Source organism: Ictidomys tridecemlineatus, chromosome 2 (assembly GCF_052094955.1).
Source record: "Ictidomys tridecemlineatus isolate mIctTri1 chromosome 2, mIctTri1.hap1, whole genome shotgun sequence".
NCBI lineage: Eukaryota > Metazoa > Chordata > Mammalia > Rodentia > Sciuridae > Ictidomys > Ictidomys tridecemlineatus.
The window spans coordinates 227,452,372-227,468,630 of NC_135478.1; the positions used below are offsets into that span (position 1 = coordinate 227,452,372).

Below are 16,259 nucleotides of genomic sequence, written 5' to 3' on the forward strand. Positions count from 1 at the left end.
CCCTCCTCTGAGAAGAGGGCACAACCCCATGTGGCCTCTCTAGGCCTCACACATGGTGCCCTTCACCTCTGGAGTCACTCTGGCCTGGGGTGCATGGCCAGAAGGCTGCCAGCTTTGCCCTGGTCCCAGGGCAGTAACAGCTGGCAGCAGAGAAAGCGGGCCATGCAGGCAGTCCTGCTTGGGGCATGTGGCACAGCGAACATGGGGACATGTCACGTGGAATCAATGGCAACATTGCCGGGGGTTGTGACACGGGTTCCCCCAGTTTCTTTCTCTTTTTAAAATATTAATTAATCAATTTTAATTAGGTACATATGACAGCAGAATGCTGTCACTTTGATTCATTGTGCATGACTGCAGCACAGCTTTACATTTCTATGGTTGAGCACCACGTAGCGTCCCACCACACGTGCAGTCATACATGTACCCAGGGCAATGATGTCCATCTCATCCCACCACCGTTCCTGCCCCCTGCACCTTCCCCACTCTCCCTCCCCTTGGCCCAATCAAAGTTCCTCCATTTTCCCATGCCTTTGCCCTCCCTGTTCAGCCTTTCATTTTTGGGATTGGCTAACTTCACTTAGCATGATATTCTCCAACTCCATCCATTTACCTGCAAATGCCATGATTTTATTCTCTCTTAATGCTGAGTAGTGTTCCATTGTGTATATATGCCGCAGTTTCTTTATCCACTCATCTACTGAAGGGCATCTCGATTGCTTCCACAGTTTAGCTATTGTGAGTTGAGATGCTATGAACATTGATGTGGCTGCATTATTGACTTTAAGTCCTTTGGTTATAGACCGAGGAGTGGTATAGCTGGGTCAAATGGTGGTTCCTTTCCAAGTTTTCTGAGGACTCTCCATACTGCTTTCCATATTGGTTGCACCAGTTTGCAGTCCCACCAGCAGTGTATGAGTGTGCCTTTCCCCCCACATCCTTGCCAACACTTATTTTGTCTGTATTCTTGATAGCTGCCAGTCTGACTGCATGAGATGAAATCTTAGAGTAGTTTTGATTTGCATTTCTCTAATTGCTGGAGAAGTTGAACATTTTTTCATCTATTTGTTGATCAGATGTAGAACTTCTTCTGAAAAGTATCTGTTCAGCTCCACAGCCCATTTATTGATTGGATTGTTTATTTTTTTGGTGTTAAGTTTTTTGAGTTCTTAATATATTCTGGAGATTGATGCTCGATCTGATGTGTGTGTGGCAAAAATTTGCTCCCCAAACATAGGCTCTCTCTTTACCTCATTGATTTTTCTTTTGCTGAGAAGAAACTTTTTAGTTTGAGTCCATCCCATTTATTAATTCTTGGTTTTATTTCTTGTGCTTTAGGAGTCTTGTTAAGGAAATCAGGGCCTTCACAATAGCTTCAAAAATTAAAATAAAATAAAATACTTGGGAATCAGCAAAAGAAGTGAAAGACCTTCACAATGAAAACTACAGAACACTCAAGAAAAAAATTGAAGAATACATTAGAAGGTGGAAAGATCTCCCATGCTCTTGGATAGGCAGAATTAATATTGTCAAAACTACCCAAAGTGCTATACAGATTCAAAGCAGTCCCAATTAAAATCCCAGCATCATTCCTTATAGAAATAGAAAAATCAACCATGAAATTCATTTGGTGAAATAAGAGACCCAGAATTGCCACAGAAATCCTTAGCAAAAAGAGTGAATCAGGAGGCATCACAGTACCAGACCTTAAACTATACCACAAAGCTATAGTAACAAAATCAGCACGGTATTGGCAACAAAATACACATGTAGACCAATGGTACAGAATAGAGGACAGAGACAAACCCACATAAATACAGTTATACTAGACAAAGGTGACAAAAACATATATTGGAGAAAAGATAGCCTCTTCAACAAAAGGTGCTGGGAAAACTGGAAATCCATATGCAGCAAAATGAAATTAAACCCCTGTCTCTCACCCTGCACGAAACTCAACTCAAAGTGGATCAAGCTCCCAGGAATGAGTCCAGCGACCCTGTGCCCAGTCGAGGTTCCCTTAGTTTCTAAAGTAAGGCGGGATCACTTGCTGTGGAGAGTATTAGCTTTCTGAAAATCAGCCTTTGCAGTGACAGGAGTCCTGGCAGAGAGGGGGTTTGGGCCTGGGGCATAGTGACCATTCAGCCAGGTGGAATTGGTGGGCCAGCAGCAATCCACAGTGAGAGGACAGTGGGACTCTGATGAGCAGGGCCAGAAGACACCAGGCAGTGTACAGCGGGGGACACACCAGGCCTCCCCGCGGCTGGCCCAGGGCACTGTCCCAGACCTTGGGTGTGCGGGCACCTGTGAGGACCAAACTGCTGGAAGAGGAAGAGCTCAGCTTCCTTCGCCCTCATTCTGGTCCATGGCACAGGTACACTGTGCATGAACTTCAGTCCCACTGCGGTGGCCCCAAAGGCACTTAGCGGGGCATCCTCCCAGTGCACAGAGCTCCGCGGCTCTCCCTTTCTCTCCCTCTCGGGGGGGGGGGGCAGAGAAGCTCTCTGAGCGGGGAGTGCACACGGGCCCAGGGACAGTGGCAAATGGCTTGAGTAGTTTGCTCAGAGCCCTGGAAGATCTAAAGGGGCTGGTGACAAGCAGCTCCGGGAAGAGGTGTGGGTTGGATGGGTGGCAGGGTATGGAGTGTAAAGATCCCTCCTCACAGAGAGAAGCCACTAAGCCACCAAGGATGCAGGCTGACTAGGTTGACATCAGCCAGCCGCGTCACCGGCTGTCCCAGGCTGGCACCGTGAGCACGTGTGTGAATTGGCATGGTGGTCGGCATGGGGACCGCGTAGGGGCCCAGGAGCATCGACTCACTCACTGAGGCTGATCTAGCCGCGGTCACTGCCCGTGTCCTCCCTGCCAGCCATAGAGGCGAATGCTAAGCCCAGGTGGGTCCCTTGCTGGAGGAAACAGGAAAGACCCCTGTGGAGGTGACAATGCTGGACCCTTCCACCCTGGGGCAGGGGAGATGGATCCTACTGGAATTGATGCACCTCCTGGGTGTTTTCTTGATTGCATGGTCTCAGCTAGCCCCAGTGACCAGGCTTACAGAGAATTTGGTCCCCTGGTAAGAGTCACACATGGCATTGTTGATTACCTGCAAAGGAGATGCCCTGTGCGTTAGTGACGGCGGGTTCCAAGGATCCTATTGTACCTGCCATTCAGAAGCAGCATGTCCCATGGACAGAGGAGGTGAGAATGGTGACCAGCTTCCGCGTGTGCCCTAACCTGCTGAGTGACCATCATGTGGCCATCGTGGGGGCTGTTGTCCCCTAATGATTGGCAGCCTGTTGGTGAAAGTGGAGTGACCCCTTTTCCATGCTGGCGGGTGGCCCCCTGGGGATTTGGCTTCCTGACCCCAGGTCTGGGCTATGAAGGGGGAGAGCTGGTTCCCAGGACAGGACCATGGCCACCAGTGGACACGGCCTCCTTAAGCCTGAAGTTCTGACTGCGCCTGGTCCCTTCCAGGTTCCCGCGCAGGAGACCACCCAGCAAAGACCCAGGTCACGGTCCTGACAAGGTCACCAGCCCTGATTACCTGGGAAATGTCGCACGTTCCAGGCCAAGGAGGCTCCTGGTGAAGGCACCAGGTTTCGAGCCCAGGGACACGGCGAGGGGGTCCTGGGAGCTGAGCCCGGCAGCACTGCCCCCCATTCCTTGCTCGGGGACGTGTAGGTCCCAGGCTGACAGTTGGCAGCTCTGTGATCTGCAGATTCCCGAATCCCACGTGGGGGCAGGTCCCGCAGTCCCACCCAGTCATGTGGGGAGCAGGTTTCTGTGGCCGTTCCTCCTGGCAGGGTACTGCCGCTGCCGTGAGCAGCCCTCCCCGGTGCCGCTTCTCCTGCGTCATTCTTAGAAACCAAGGTCCTCTGGTTTCCGCAAAGATTCTGGCCAATAGCCCATCCCACCAAACCCACAGTGAGGTTTCTGGAACATTCTTTTTTTGGGGTGGGTACTGGGGATTGAACCCAGGGGCACTCGACCACTGAGCCACACCCCCAGCCCTGTTTTGTATTTTACTTAGAGACAGGGTCTTGCTGAGTGGCAGAGTGCCTTGCTTTTGCTGAGGCTGGCTTTGAACTTGAGATCCTCCTGCCTCAGCTCCCTGAGCTGCTGGGATCACAGGCGTGTGCCACTGTACCCAGTGAGGTTTCTAGAACACTCTGATCTGCAGTGTGTGAGTTGTGTCCATGGCGTGTTTCATGTAGCACTTGTGTTTTAGAAAGATCGTCTGCTACAGGTGGGGAGAACTGGGAGGGGTGGGCCAGAGGTGAAAGGGCCGTATGAAGGAGCCCCCGGTGAGGACACAGCGGAAGGTGCCATCTACCAGCAGGAAGAGCCCTCATAGCTCGCTGCCCTGAGACTGCCCTCCAGCTCTCAACTGTGAGAAATCAAGGCCCAAATCAGATCACTGGTTGTCTCAGCCACTGAGTCTGGGGGTTTGTTACAGCAGCTCGAATGCGCTAAGGTGGGATTCACAGAGTGAGCCGGTTTTCCTCCGATGATCTTCTGGAGCTGACGGGGACCCCAGGTCCACGGAGCCTCTGGCTGTAAGTGCTCCCCCGAGTGGGCAGAGAGAGCCCACAGAGGCTGCGTGGGGTCTCACAAGGGATGGGCAGCGAGGCTGGCCTCCACAAGGACTGGCTCTCTCTCTTGCTCCAGGCGGCCACCAGCTCCTGTCCAGGTCTGTGGCTGGGCTAAGTGGGGGCTTGCAGCAGGTGTGTCCTGTGCACCACATAGCACGGGTGCCCCACAAGCTGTGGCCTCTGCTTTCCAGAGTGCCCTCCCTGTCCTCTCCAGTGCTGACCAGCTGCCGGCGCAGGGTGGCAGAACACCCACCCAGCAGTGAGCAGGTGGTGGCCTGTTTCTTACTCCCTGGGGACCAATATCTGATGTCCTCGGGTGATGGGTTACAGGCAGACAATCTGAAATCACCCCGAAAGGTCATCGACGAAACCCCAAAATGTGGCTGCCAATGGAAACATCCTGCTTCTGATCTGTTTCCACTCGGACTGCTCGGTCCCACCTGTCTCAGCTGGGCCTGATTTGTCAGGTGTCCATTAGGACCACCCCGAGTGGTCTGTCCTGCAGCCACTGAAGTGCTTGCTGCCTTCTGCAGCCAGTCCCCCATGTGGCTACCCACATGCCCAGCATCGCAACATGCACTGGGCATAAGCTACACGAGATTCTTTGGCTTACGAATAATATAACATTTAACTCAACCTCATTGAAATAATTTGGTTTATTGAGCTGCGTGATTAGGAAAAAAACCGACACAGACTAGATTTAGGGCATGGTTTGATGTGATTTCTGGATCCTTCTCTGGGATCATCTTCCCTTTGTCCCCTTTAAGTTATAGTCGGTCCTCAGATTGGCTTGCCTCATGGGTACAAAATGGCTGCTAGTAACATGCTTTCCTGAGGATATTCCGGAGGAGAGAGTGTAGTTTCCCAAGGTGTCAAACTGAGCTCCTGACCTACGTTCTGATGGGATCACATGGGAAACAGGCCTGTGGTGGAGAAATGCTAGGTGCCCAGTTCTCTGCCAAGAGAGATGCTAGTTGATTAGCACCAAGCTAGCGATTCCCAAACTGCATGGCGGTGAAGCAAGGGAGCGTCGAGATGTGTGCTGGAGGCGCCCTGTCCTGGGTGAGGATTGGGACTTGAACTGGACCTTAAGTCAGGGGTGGCAAGTTTCACAGTCGTCCTAGACCCATCTGCCTCCTCTAGCAAGGACAGAGGCTGGTTCCTACCAGGTTCCTCCCTCTAATGTCGCTCAGCGCGTCCAGCGGGGAGAACAGGGGTTGGTGAGCAGGACGTGGCCCCGGGAGGGGAGAGTGCAAACCCTGGAGGACTCTTCCGCTGATGAGGCCACGTTTCTCTTTCCCTGCAGAACATTGCTTTGATTGGCTAATTGCATGCTGTAAGATCAGACTGAATTCCTCGAAGAAGCACTGGGACGGGAATGATTGGAGGTAGAGTCGTTTCATGAGTGTTTCTAAAGACCGCGGATGAAGAATAATGATAGGAAATCATTAATAGGTATTTTCAGCTGCTTTAAAAATTAAATCTGCTCCACAGTGTATTTCACAGCTTCACGGCTACTGCAGGGCTTGGGGACATTCGCTAAGAGGCACTCTGGACCCGTGCTCCTCTGCAGTAGCTGACGGCGGTGCTCGGCATCCGGAAAGCTCCAGGCTCCAGCTCCTTAGGAGGCGGCGTGAAGGAGGGTGAGGCCGGTTCTGCGGCAGAGAGCCACCTGCTGCCGCTCTGGGCATGACAGGAAAGGGGCCACCTGCTCCACTCGCCCTCCAGGCTTCTGGGAAACCTTTCCTTCTCCGTTGTGCTGGAGAAGCCGGCCGGGGTCTCCTGTGGGGGACATCTATGTCGGGCCCCCTCTGCCTCCCTGCAGAAGGCGGTGCCAAGGCACCAGGCTGTGAGCGGGGCCAGGAGGAGGAAGGAACAGGTCCTGCGCTCTGTCCCACAGCCTGTCTTGCCACATCGTCACAGATCACAGCACACACCATCTCCATGGTGACTGTGCAGCTCCACAAACCTTGGTAGGCACTGAACTTACACCGCGCCTAGAAGGGAAGTGTCCATTCCAGCAGCCTAAGCACCGCGGTACTTTCAGGCTGGGAATCCTCGGGGCCAGCTTTAATGGGCTTGAGGTCAGTGGCCTCCCGCATTCCCCGAGCAGAACCTTGAGGCTGGGGGGAAGGGGTTTACATCTGGAGCTGATTCACAGTCAGGTCCGGGGGCTAGAGCTGCTGCTGCTGCAGGACCTCGGACTCTTTTCAGAGGCCCCAGCAGCAGCCCTCTGCCTGAGACAGTGGATAATGAGTGAAGGAGGCAGGGAGAGGCCTGCGTGCCTTCCCAGGAGGGAGGTTCTCGGCGGCTGTCCCCAATGGGCAATGGGACTGAGACCCGGGCCGTGCAATGGGAGGCAGTGGCAACAGCTGGGGGCCTTGTCTCACGTGGCAGGCAGTGTCCAGGAGCTGGCCTGGGCAGTGTGGCCAACACTGTTGCTTGTCAATATCCAACTGTCACCTTCCTGGGCTCTTACGGACTGTTCTTCCCACACCCCTGACAGTTAGGCAGGGCCATACGGCTTGTTCTGGCCTGTGACCTGTGATCACAGCGACGTGAGTCACCCAGGTGACACAATGACCTTGGAGGTTTCTGGTCACCCTTGGTCCAGACATGAGGTCTTGACTGTGTGGGCGGAGCAGCGAGACCATAGCATAGAGATGACGTTCCTTCAGCGGGCAGCTGGCTTACTGCCTGCCCACAGAGGATTTTACGGGAGACTGAGAGCAGTGTGGTGGCTGTAAGTCACGAGTCCTGTGGGAGTCCCTGCTCGAGGAGACAGGGAAATAGTAACCCATCCCCGGCCCCTGGGTGGACTGGATGATGTCTGCCCATGGGGGAGGGCGGGTCCTTATGCCATCTACTGATTCCAGAGCCAATGTGGTCCAGAACACCCGCAGACAAATCCAGAATCAGGTGTGCCAGCTTTCTGGGCAGCCCGGGGATCAGACCAGTGGACACATAAAGCCCACCAGCTCATGTTCCTGGCCTTGTGCAGCAACCGCCATCATCTGTGCCAGGTGCATAAAGATGTGCACCTGGGCACCTGAAAGGAGAAGGGGCCCCGTCCAGCACAAGGAACGATGGAGCCATTAAACTAAAGACAGAGGGAAGTGACCAGATGAGGTCCTAAAAGGTATCATAAAAAGGCAGAAGAGGAGGCAGATGATCACGTGGGTGAGTAGGGAGGGAGGGGAAGAGGAGGGTGAGAAGGGGGAGGGGAAAAAAGGGTGAGAGGGGGGAAGGGGAGAAGGAGGGTGAGAGGGGGCAGGAAAAAAGGAGGGTGAGAGGGGGCAGGGGAGGAGGAGGGTGAGAGGGGGCAGGGGAGGAGGAGGGTGAGAGGGGGCAGGGGAGAAGGAGGGTGAGAGGGGGACAGGGGAGGAGGAGGGTGAGAGGGGGCAGGGGAGAAGGACGGTGACAGGGGGACAGGGGAGAGGAGGGTGAGAAGGGACAGGGGAGAAGGAGGGTGAGAGGGGGCAGGGGAGGAGGAGAGAGGTGACAGTGGAGAAAGAGGGTGAGAGGGGGGCATGGAAGGAGGAGGGTGAGAGGGGGAAGAGGAGAATGAGGGTGAGAGGGGGCAGGGAAGGAGGAGGGAGAGAGGGGGCAGGGGAGGAGGAGGGTAAGAGGGGGCAGGGGAGAAGGAGGGTGAGAGGGGGACAGGGGAGAAGGAGGGTGAGAGGGGGCAGGGGAGACAGAGGTGAGAGGGGGCAGAGGAGGAGGAGGGTGAGAGGGGGCAGGGGAGACAGAGGTGAGAGGGGGCAGGGGAGAAGGAGGGTGAGAGGGGGACAGGGGAGAGGAGGGTGAGAGGGGGCAGGGGAGAAGGAGGGTGAGAGGGGGACAGGGGAGAGGAGGGTGAGAGGGGGACAGGGGAGAAGGAGGGTGAGAGGGGGAAAGGGGAGAGGAGGGTGAGAGGGGGCAGGGGAGAGGAGGGTGAGAGGGGGAAAGGGGAGAAGGAGGGTGAGAGGGGGACAGGGGAGAGGAGGGTGAGAGGGGGCAGGGGAGAAGGAGGGTGAGAGGGGGACAGGGGAGAGGAGGGTGAGAGGGGGATAGGGGAGAAGGAGGGTGAGAGGGGGAAGAGGAGAATGAGGGTGAGAGGGGGCAGGGAAGGAGGAGGGAGAGAGGGGGCAGGGGAGAAGGAGGGTGAGAGGGGGACAGGGGAGGAGGAGGGTGAGAGGGGGCAGGGGAGAAGGACGGTGACAGGGGGACAGGGGAGAGGAGGGTGAGAAGGGACAGGGGAGAAGGAGGGTGAGAGGGGGCAGGGGAGGAGGAGAGAGAGAGATGACAGTGGAGAAAGAGGGTGAGAGGGGGGCATGGAAGGAGGAGGGTGAGAGGGGGCAGGGAGAAGGAGGGTGAGAGGGGACAGGGGAGGAGGAGGGTGAGAGGGGGCAGGGGACAAGGAGGGTGAGAGGGATCAGGGGAGGAGGAGGGTGAGAGGGGGCAGGGGAGGAGGAGGGTGAGAGGGGACAGGGGAGAAGGAGGGTGAGAGGGGGCAGGGGAGGAGGAGGGTGAGAGGGGACAGGGGAGAAAGAGGTGAGAGGGGGCAGGGGAGGGGGAGGGAGAGAGGGGGCAGGGGAGGAGGATGGTTCGAGGTGGGGAGGGGAGGAGGAGGGTGAGGAAGGGGACAGGGGAAAAGGAGGGAGGAGGTGGGCAGGGGAGGAGGAGGATGAGAGGGGGCCAGGGGAGAAGGAGGGAGGGAGGAGGGCGGGGAAAAGGAGGGTGAGGTGGGGCAGGGGAGGAGGAGGGTGAGAGAGGACAAGAGGAGAAGGAGGGTGAGAGGGGACAGGGGAGGAGGAGGGTGAGAGGGGGCAGGAGAGAAGGACGGTGAGAGGGGGCAGGGGAGGAGGAGGGTGAGAGGGGGCAGGGGAGAAGGAGCGTGAGAGGGGGCAGGGGAGAGAAGGGTGAGAGGGGGCAGCGGAGAAGAGGGTGACAGGGGCCCGTGGAGAAGGAGGTAGAGAGGGGGCAGGGGAGGAGGAGGGTGAGAGGGGGCAGGGGAGAAGGAGGTTGAGAGGGGGCAGGGGAGTGGAGGGTGAGAGGGGGACAGGGGAGAAAGAGGTGAGAGGGGACAGGGGAGAAAGAGGTGAGAGGGGACAGGGGAGAAAGAGGTGAGAGGGGACAGGGGAGAAGGAGGGTGAGGGGGGCAGGGCAGAGGGGGGTGAAAGGGGGAGAGGGGAGGAGGAGGGTGAGAAGGGGAGAGGGGAGAAGGAGGGTGAGAGGGGGGCAGAGGAGGAGGAGGGTGAGAGGGGGCAGGGGAGGAGGAGGGTGAGAGGGGGCAGGGGAGGAGGAGGGTGAGAGGGGGCAGGGGAGGAGGAGGGTGAGAGAGAATAGGGGAGAAGGAGGGTGAGAGGGGACAGGGGAGAAGGAGGGTGAGAGGGGGCAGAGGAGGAGGAGGTGAGAGGGGACAGGGGAGAAGGAGGGTGAGAGGGGGCAGGGGGGAGAAGGGTGAGAGGGGACAGGGGACAAGGATGGTGAAAGGGAGCAGGGGAGAAGGAGGGTGAGAGGGGACAGGGGAGGAGGATGGTGAGAGGGGGCAGGGGAGAAGGAGGGTGAGATGGGGCAGGGGAGAAGGAGGTGAGAGGGGGCAGGGGAGAAGGAGGGAGAGAGGGGGCAGGGCAGGAGGAGGGTGAGAGGGGGACAGGGCAGGAGGAGGGTGAGAGGGGGCAGGGCAGGAGGAGGGTGAGAGGGGGACAGGGGAGAGGGAGGGTGAGAAGGGGACAAGGGAGAAAGAGGTGAGAGGGGGCAGCAGAGAAGGATAGTGAGAGGGGGCAGGGGAGAAGGAGGGTGAGAGGGGGGCAGGGGAGAAGGAGGGTGAGAGGGGGCAGGGGAGGAGGAGGGTGAGAGGGGGCAGGGGAGAAGGAGGGTGAGGGGGGGCAGGGGAGAAGGAGGGTGAGAGGGGGGCAGGGGAGGAGGAGGGTGAGAGGGGGCAGGGCAGGAGGAGGGTGAGAGGGAGCAGGGCAGGAGGAGGGTGAGAGGGGGACAGGGGAGAAGGAGGGTGAGAAGGGGGCAGGGCAGGAGGAGGGTGAGAGGGGGCAGAGCAGGAGGAGGGTGAGAGGGGGACAGGGCAGGAGGAGGGTGAGAGGGGGCAGGGCAGGAGGAGTGTGAGAGGGGGACAGGGGAGAAGGAGGGTGAGAGGGGGGCAGGGCAGGAGGAGGCTGAGAGGGAGCAGGGCAGGAGGAGGGTGAGAGGGGGACAGGGGAGGAGGAGGGTGAGATGGGGGCAGGGGAGAAGGAGGGTGAGAGGGGGCAGGGCAGGAGGAGCGTGAGAGGGGGCAGGGCAGGAGGAGGGTAAGAGTGGGACAGGGGAGAAGGAGGGTGAGATGGGGGCAGGGGAGAAGGAGGGTGAGAGGGGGCAGGGCAGGAGGAGGGTGAGAGGGGGCAGGGCATGAGGAGGGTGAGAGAGAATAGGGGAGGAGGAGGGTGAGAGGGGGCAGGGGAGGAGGAGGGTGAGAGAATAGGGGAGGAGGAGGGTGAGAAGGGACAGGGCAGGAGGAGGGTGAGAGGGGGACAGGGGAGAAGGAGGGTGAGAGGGGGCAGGGGGGAGGAGGGTGAGAGGGGGCAGGGGAGGAGGAGGGCGAGAGGGGGGCAGGGGAGAAGGAGGGTGAGAGGGGGCAGGGCAGGAGGAGCGTGAGAGGGGGCAGGGCAGGAGGAGGGTGAGAGGGGGACAGGGGAGAAGGAGGGTGAGAGGGGGCAGGGGGGAGGAGGGTGAGAGGGGGCAGGGGAGGAGGAGGGCGAGAGGGGGGCAGGGGAGAAGGAGGGTGAGAGGGGGCAGGGCAGGAGGAGCGTGAGAGGGGGCAGGGCAGGAGGAGGGTAAGAGGGGGACAGGGGAGAAGGAGGGTGAGATGGGGGCAGGGGAGAAGGAGGGTGAGAGGGGGCAGGGCAGGAGGAGGGTGAGAGGGGGCAGGGCATGAGGAGGGTGAGAGAGAATAGGGGAGGAGGAGGGTGAGAGGGGGCAGGGGAGGAGGAGGGTGAGAGAATAGGGGAGGAGGAGGGTGAGAAGGGACAGGGCAGGAGGAGGGTGAGAGGGGGACAGGGGAGAAGGAGGGTGAGAGGGGGCAGGGGGGAGGAGGGTGAGAGGGGGCAGGGGAGGAGGAGGGCGAGAGGGGGCAGGGGGGAGGAGGGTGAGAGGGGGCAGAGGAGAAGGAGGGTGAGGTGGGGCAGGGGAGGAGGAGGGACAGAGGGGACAGGGGAGTAGGAGGGTGAGAGGGGACAGGGGACAAGGATGGTGAAAGAGAGCAGGGGAGAAGGAGGGTGAGAGGGGGACAGGGGAGGAGGATGGTGAGATTTGGAAGGGGAGAGTAGGGTGAGAAGGAACAGGGGAGGAGGAGGGTGAGAGGGGACAGGGGAGAAGGAGGGTGAGAGGGGGCAGGGGAGAAGGAGGGTGAGAGAGGGCAGTGGAGAAGGTGGGGGAGAGTGGACAGGGGACAAGGAGGGTGAGAGGGGTACAGGGGAGAAGGAGGGTGAGAAGGGACAGGGGAGAAGGAGGGTGAGATGGGGACAGGGGAGAAGAGGGTGAGTGGGGGACAGGGGAGGAGGAGGGTGAGAGCGGGACAGGGGAGGAGGAGAGTGAGAAGGGACAGGGGAGAAGGAGGGTGAGAGGGGGATAGGGGAGAAGAGGGTGAGTGGGGGACAGGGGAGCGGAGGGTGAGAGCGGGACAGGGGAGGAGGAGGGTGAGAGGGGGACAGGGGAGAAGGAGAGTGAGAGGGGACAGGGGAGAAGGAGGGTGAGAGGGGGATAGGGGAGAGGAGGGTGAGAGGGGGACAGGGGAGGAGGAGGGTGAGAGGGGGACAGGGGAGAAGGAAGGTGAGAGGGGGCAGGGGAGGGGAGGGTTAGTGGAGGTGCAGGGGAGCAGGTCCTGCTGTAGGGGTTTTGCACTGTTTCTTGAGCCTCTGCTCTCTGGTGAGTCACATGGAGCCAGCGTAATGCCCTCTCTGCTGTATGTTGGTCAAGTGGGACCACTTGTGAGAAGGTTCCTGAAGTCTGGAGCTCTCCTCCTGGAGGTGTGCCTGTTAAGCAGAAGCCTGTTGTGTCTGTGGTCTAGGGCTTTGGAGCAGGTGGTGTGCCCGACAGGGTGCCTGTGGAGATGTGTGGGAGTGTTCACTCTCCAACGTGATGCAATCCTGCTCCCTAAGACCTGCCTGGGCAGGAGCTGTGGTGCGGCTCTCGTGCCATAGAGGCATGTCTGCCCTGCAGCCCACCAGTGGATGCCCGCGTGATCTGCTGTTGTCTCTCTGGAGAGCCGCGCTCTCCCTCCTGGTCTGAGTTTTAATCAGTGGTGGTGCAGAGTAGAGCTGTTTATCATATGACCATGTGTCAGGGGCGGCGAATGAGTGACGGTCTCTGGCCTCCTGGTCACAGTGGAGCACCTCTCTTGGGAACTTCTCAGTGCAAAGGTGCTGATGAGATCGCCCAGTGTCTATTGCGATGCCCTGTTAATGGGGGACTTCTGTGTCAGCCACAGAACTTTTTGTACCCTTAGGTTCGAACCTGTGCTGCCCAGAGGTGGAGAGTTATGGGTGCACGCTGATCGGTTTTAATTGGGCTCTTTTACCCTTAACTTTGGTTTTGTTTATCTTGAAGACTGTCTCTCCCACTAAATCCTTTCGATGCTTAAACCTATACAATGAACGCACTGAGCTTGTTTGAGGCCACTCTTCCTCCATGCGAGGTTGGCTTGACTTTTCCTGTTTTGTGTCTGTCTGTCTTTTCTTCACCCCCTCATCCTGTTACCCCTGAATATTGTTCTGCAGGTTGTGACAATTGTGGACGGACAGGGGATGAAATGGTCCCCCGTGTCCCCACCGAGGGGGCTGCACAGGATCAGTGCCCGTGCTCCTGACCTTGGAGGGGTCCCAGCCACCTCTTCTCTTGGCTCTTGCTGCCCACCACTATCTGTGACAACCAGAGAATTGTCACGCATCCCTTGTACATTTTCTCCCTGTGGCCCCGAGGTGGTTTTGTGAGGCTGTGCTGAGGATTATTGCTTTGCTGATCTATCTGTTCCCCGGCCACTCTCCTACGGGGGAAAATCACGTAGAACACTTAAGACAGCACAGTGACCAATTTCTCATATTCTGGGCTCATTTCAAAACCCACAAGAATCGAGCTTTTCTGCAGGGCCTGAGTGACGCAAGCTGCTAGACCCTGGAAGTCAAAGGTTCACTGGGGTGCACCGCTCACCTGAGGTTGGGGAGGGGTGTCGCAGCGGGGGACTTGCCTAACACACCGACTCTTCATCTCTGTTTTGCCGGCTTTGGGTGAAATGGGGTTTTGTAGGCCCCCTGCTCCCCTAAACCCTCTGTTTCCACCCCTGTCCTTCTTCCGCCCGGCAGGGGTCCTGCACTCCCCGGTTTCTGCCCCTTCCCTCGGGTCCCCCTCCCTCAGCTCTTGGGCCTCCACCTGCCTCTCCAGGGCCTTGCAGGTGATGATGGCCCTTTTTGCTGCTGCAGGGACCTTGGGGCCATGTCCACCATGACACATGTCAGGTGCCCTGTGATTGACATCAGTGTGACTGTCTTCTCCAAGCTCAGGGCGCCTCTTGAGTGAAGTGACTTCTTTGTTTTGGTCCCCAGGGGCACAGTGTTGTGCTTCCTGGGTGCCGGGGTGCTCCCCACCAGCCTGTGTCCTCGGCGGTGAGCTGTGGGACAAATGGTCATAGCATCGTGGTGTTGAATTGCGTGTGATCATGGACACACTGGTCAGCTCCTGGCAGGACACAAACAGCACCCTCAACTGGGAAAAGGCGGAGGACTTGACAAAGGGGCTGTTTGCAGGAGAGGTGGGTGGGGTTGGTGTAGGAGGATGCACAGCGAGACCCAGAACTGGCCATGGTGGGCTCGTTACTCCTGCTGGACCTTTGAGGGCAGTGGGAGAGAGGGGAACAGAACAGTCCCCCTGGAGCAACACCTAGGTCCCTTTTGGTAATCAGGAGGCTCACCCCTCAGTTCTGTGATCTCTTTCTCTTCTTGTTCTTCAACAGCGTAGAGACGGCAAGGCCCGGGGCTGCCTCAGATTTCAGCTCACTTTTGTCCTTGACTGTGTTTCCCTCTAGAGTGTCCCCCTCATGAGCACCCAGTGCCCTGAGAACTAGCACCCCTCTGGGCCCGGATGCCCGCCCCTTAGACTACCTGGTGTTACATGGAAGGCCTCCCGCTGTGCTCCTCTGCTCACGAGCTCTTGCTTTCTCCATAGGGAAGAAGAGGCTTCGTGTCCTGGTCGCTGGCAGCCCATGCACTCAGCAGGAGGTGGCCACCTTGCAGACGTGGCTTCTAGCTGGTGTGTAGCTGCCCCTTCAGTGGACCTTCCTCACCACAGCTGCTGCTGGGTGCCCACGCCGTCAGAGGGTGAGTCATCTTCATGGGCATGGCGCTCCTGTGCCTTTGTTGCCATGTCACCTGTGGGGTGCCATGGTGACGGGCATGGTGCCACCGTGCATGAGTGCAATGCATCAGGAAGTGCCTCGTTCATGGCTGGCAGTTTGAATCTGATGTCCCCAGTCATGTGTTCAGACTGAAGCAGATGGGGCACCTCTCGCGTGGAGAATCGAGGAACTAGAGGAAGCGGCCTGAGCTAAAGCCCCAGGGTTCTGCTCTGGGCTTTCCCAGTGGTCCGTTGTCATCTCCTTGTGCTGCAGACATCTCGGTGTCCTTGGGTCTTCCAGGTCGTAAGGCTCCACGGTGGGCAAGGTGGACTGCAGCCCGAGTCGGCAGCAGTGGCTTCTGTGGCTCTGGGTCCACTCAAACCTGGCAGCCTTGTTACCTTTCATCCCTTAAGTGGGTGGGAGTAGGATGTTCCTGTCCAAAGTGAATACGTTGCTGCCCAACAGCAACAGGCCCACCAAGCATCCTGTGTTTATGTGGGCAGTGCAAGGGGTGCAAATCTCTTCCTCCTGGAAGGGGTATTCAGACGTGCTCCAGGTTCCTGGTGCTCCACAGTTGCCCGTATGTACTCCTTAGTGACATGGATTCTCCTGCAGGCTCCCTGGCACCCCACTGGGCACAAACCATCTACTAACAGCCTCCAGGGGAGGAAAGGGTGCTGGGGTTTACGTGCCTTCCTCTGGGTCCTGTTAGCTGCCCTGCCCCAGGACTGGAGGGAATTCTTGATGAAACCGGGGCTCAGAGATTGTCCTCAGTTTAGAGGAGTTCAGTGTTGTGAGGTGGCCCAGGGGACACTGGTCAGGCTGACTGTCCTGTGGAACTGGTCTGGTTAGTTATCATGATCACTGTATTCATGTCCCTTTCCTATTCTATGCAGTGTCTGCTTGGGCTCTGGTCCTGGAATTCATTTTTCAGCTCCCCCAGAGATGCTCTTTGTGCTCCTGGGGATGCTCTTTGTGCACCTTGTGTCCATGGAGGTGCCAACTGGGCTAGCAGCTAGCCCCACGCTGGGCACACCCATCCGCCTCTACTCACACGTGGCTCCTACTGTCTCCCTCGGATGGTCTTCAAGGCTGGTGGTGGCTGGATTCCCATTTTCCTAGTTAGTAAGGAGGCAGAGACTGAGCTGTTTGCCACTCCCAGTTCTGCAGCAGCTGGAGTCAAGTCAGGAGGGAAGTCGGGAAGTTCCTTGCAGCACTTGGTCAGGACCCTAGGGGTCTGTGGTGGCTGTGGCAGCAGGCTGAGAAAACCCCTGCTGGGAAGAGGTAAGTGGGTGAGTAGAGCCCTAACCCCC

General features: G+C 58.1%; 1 long non-coding RNA gene across 2 annotated transcripts in view; it reads left to right on the forward strand.

Moving 5' to 3' along the window:
* The first annotated feature begins 7,085 nt into the window (after nt 1-7,085).
* The window catches only part of LOC120891782 (uncharacterized), a 48,537-nt gene continuing 39,363 nt past the window's right edge, over nt 7,086-16,259 (forward strand). For both annotated transcript variants that reach the window (XR_013435522.1, XR_013435523.1), the window contains exons 1-2: nt 7,086-7,769; nt 14,778-14,929. This is a non-coding gene — a long non-coding RNA (uncharacterized LOC120891782). The remainder of the gene's footprint in view (nt 7,770-14,777; nt 14,930-16,259) is intronic.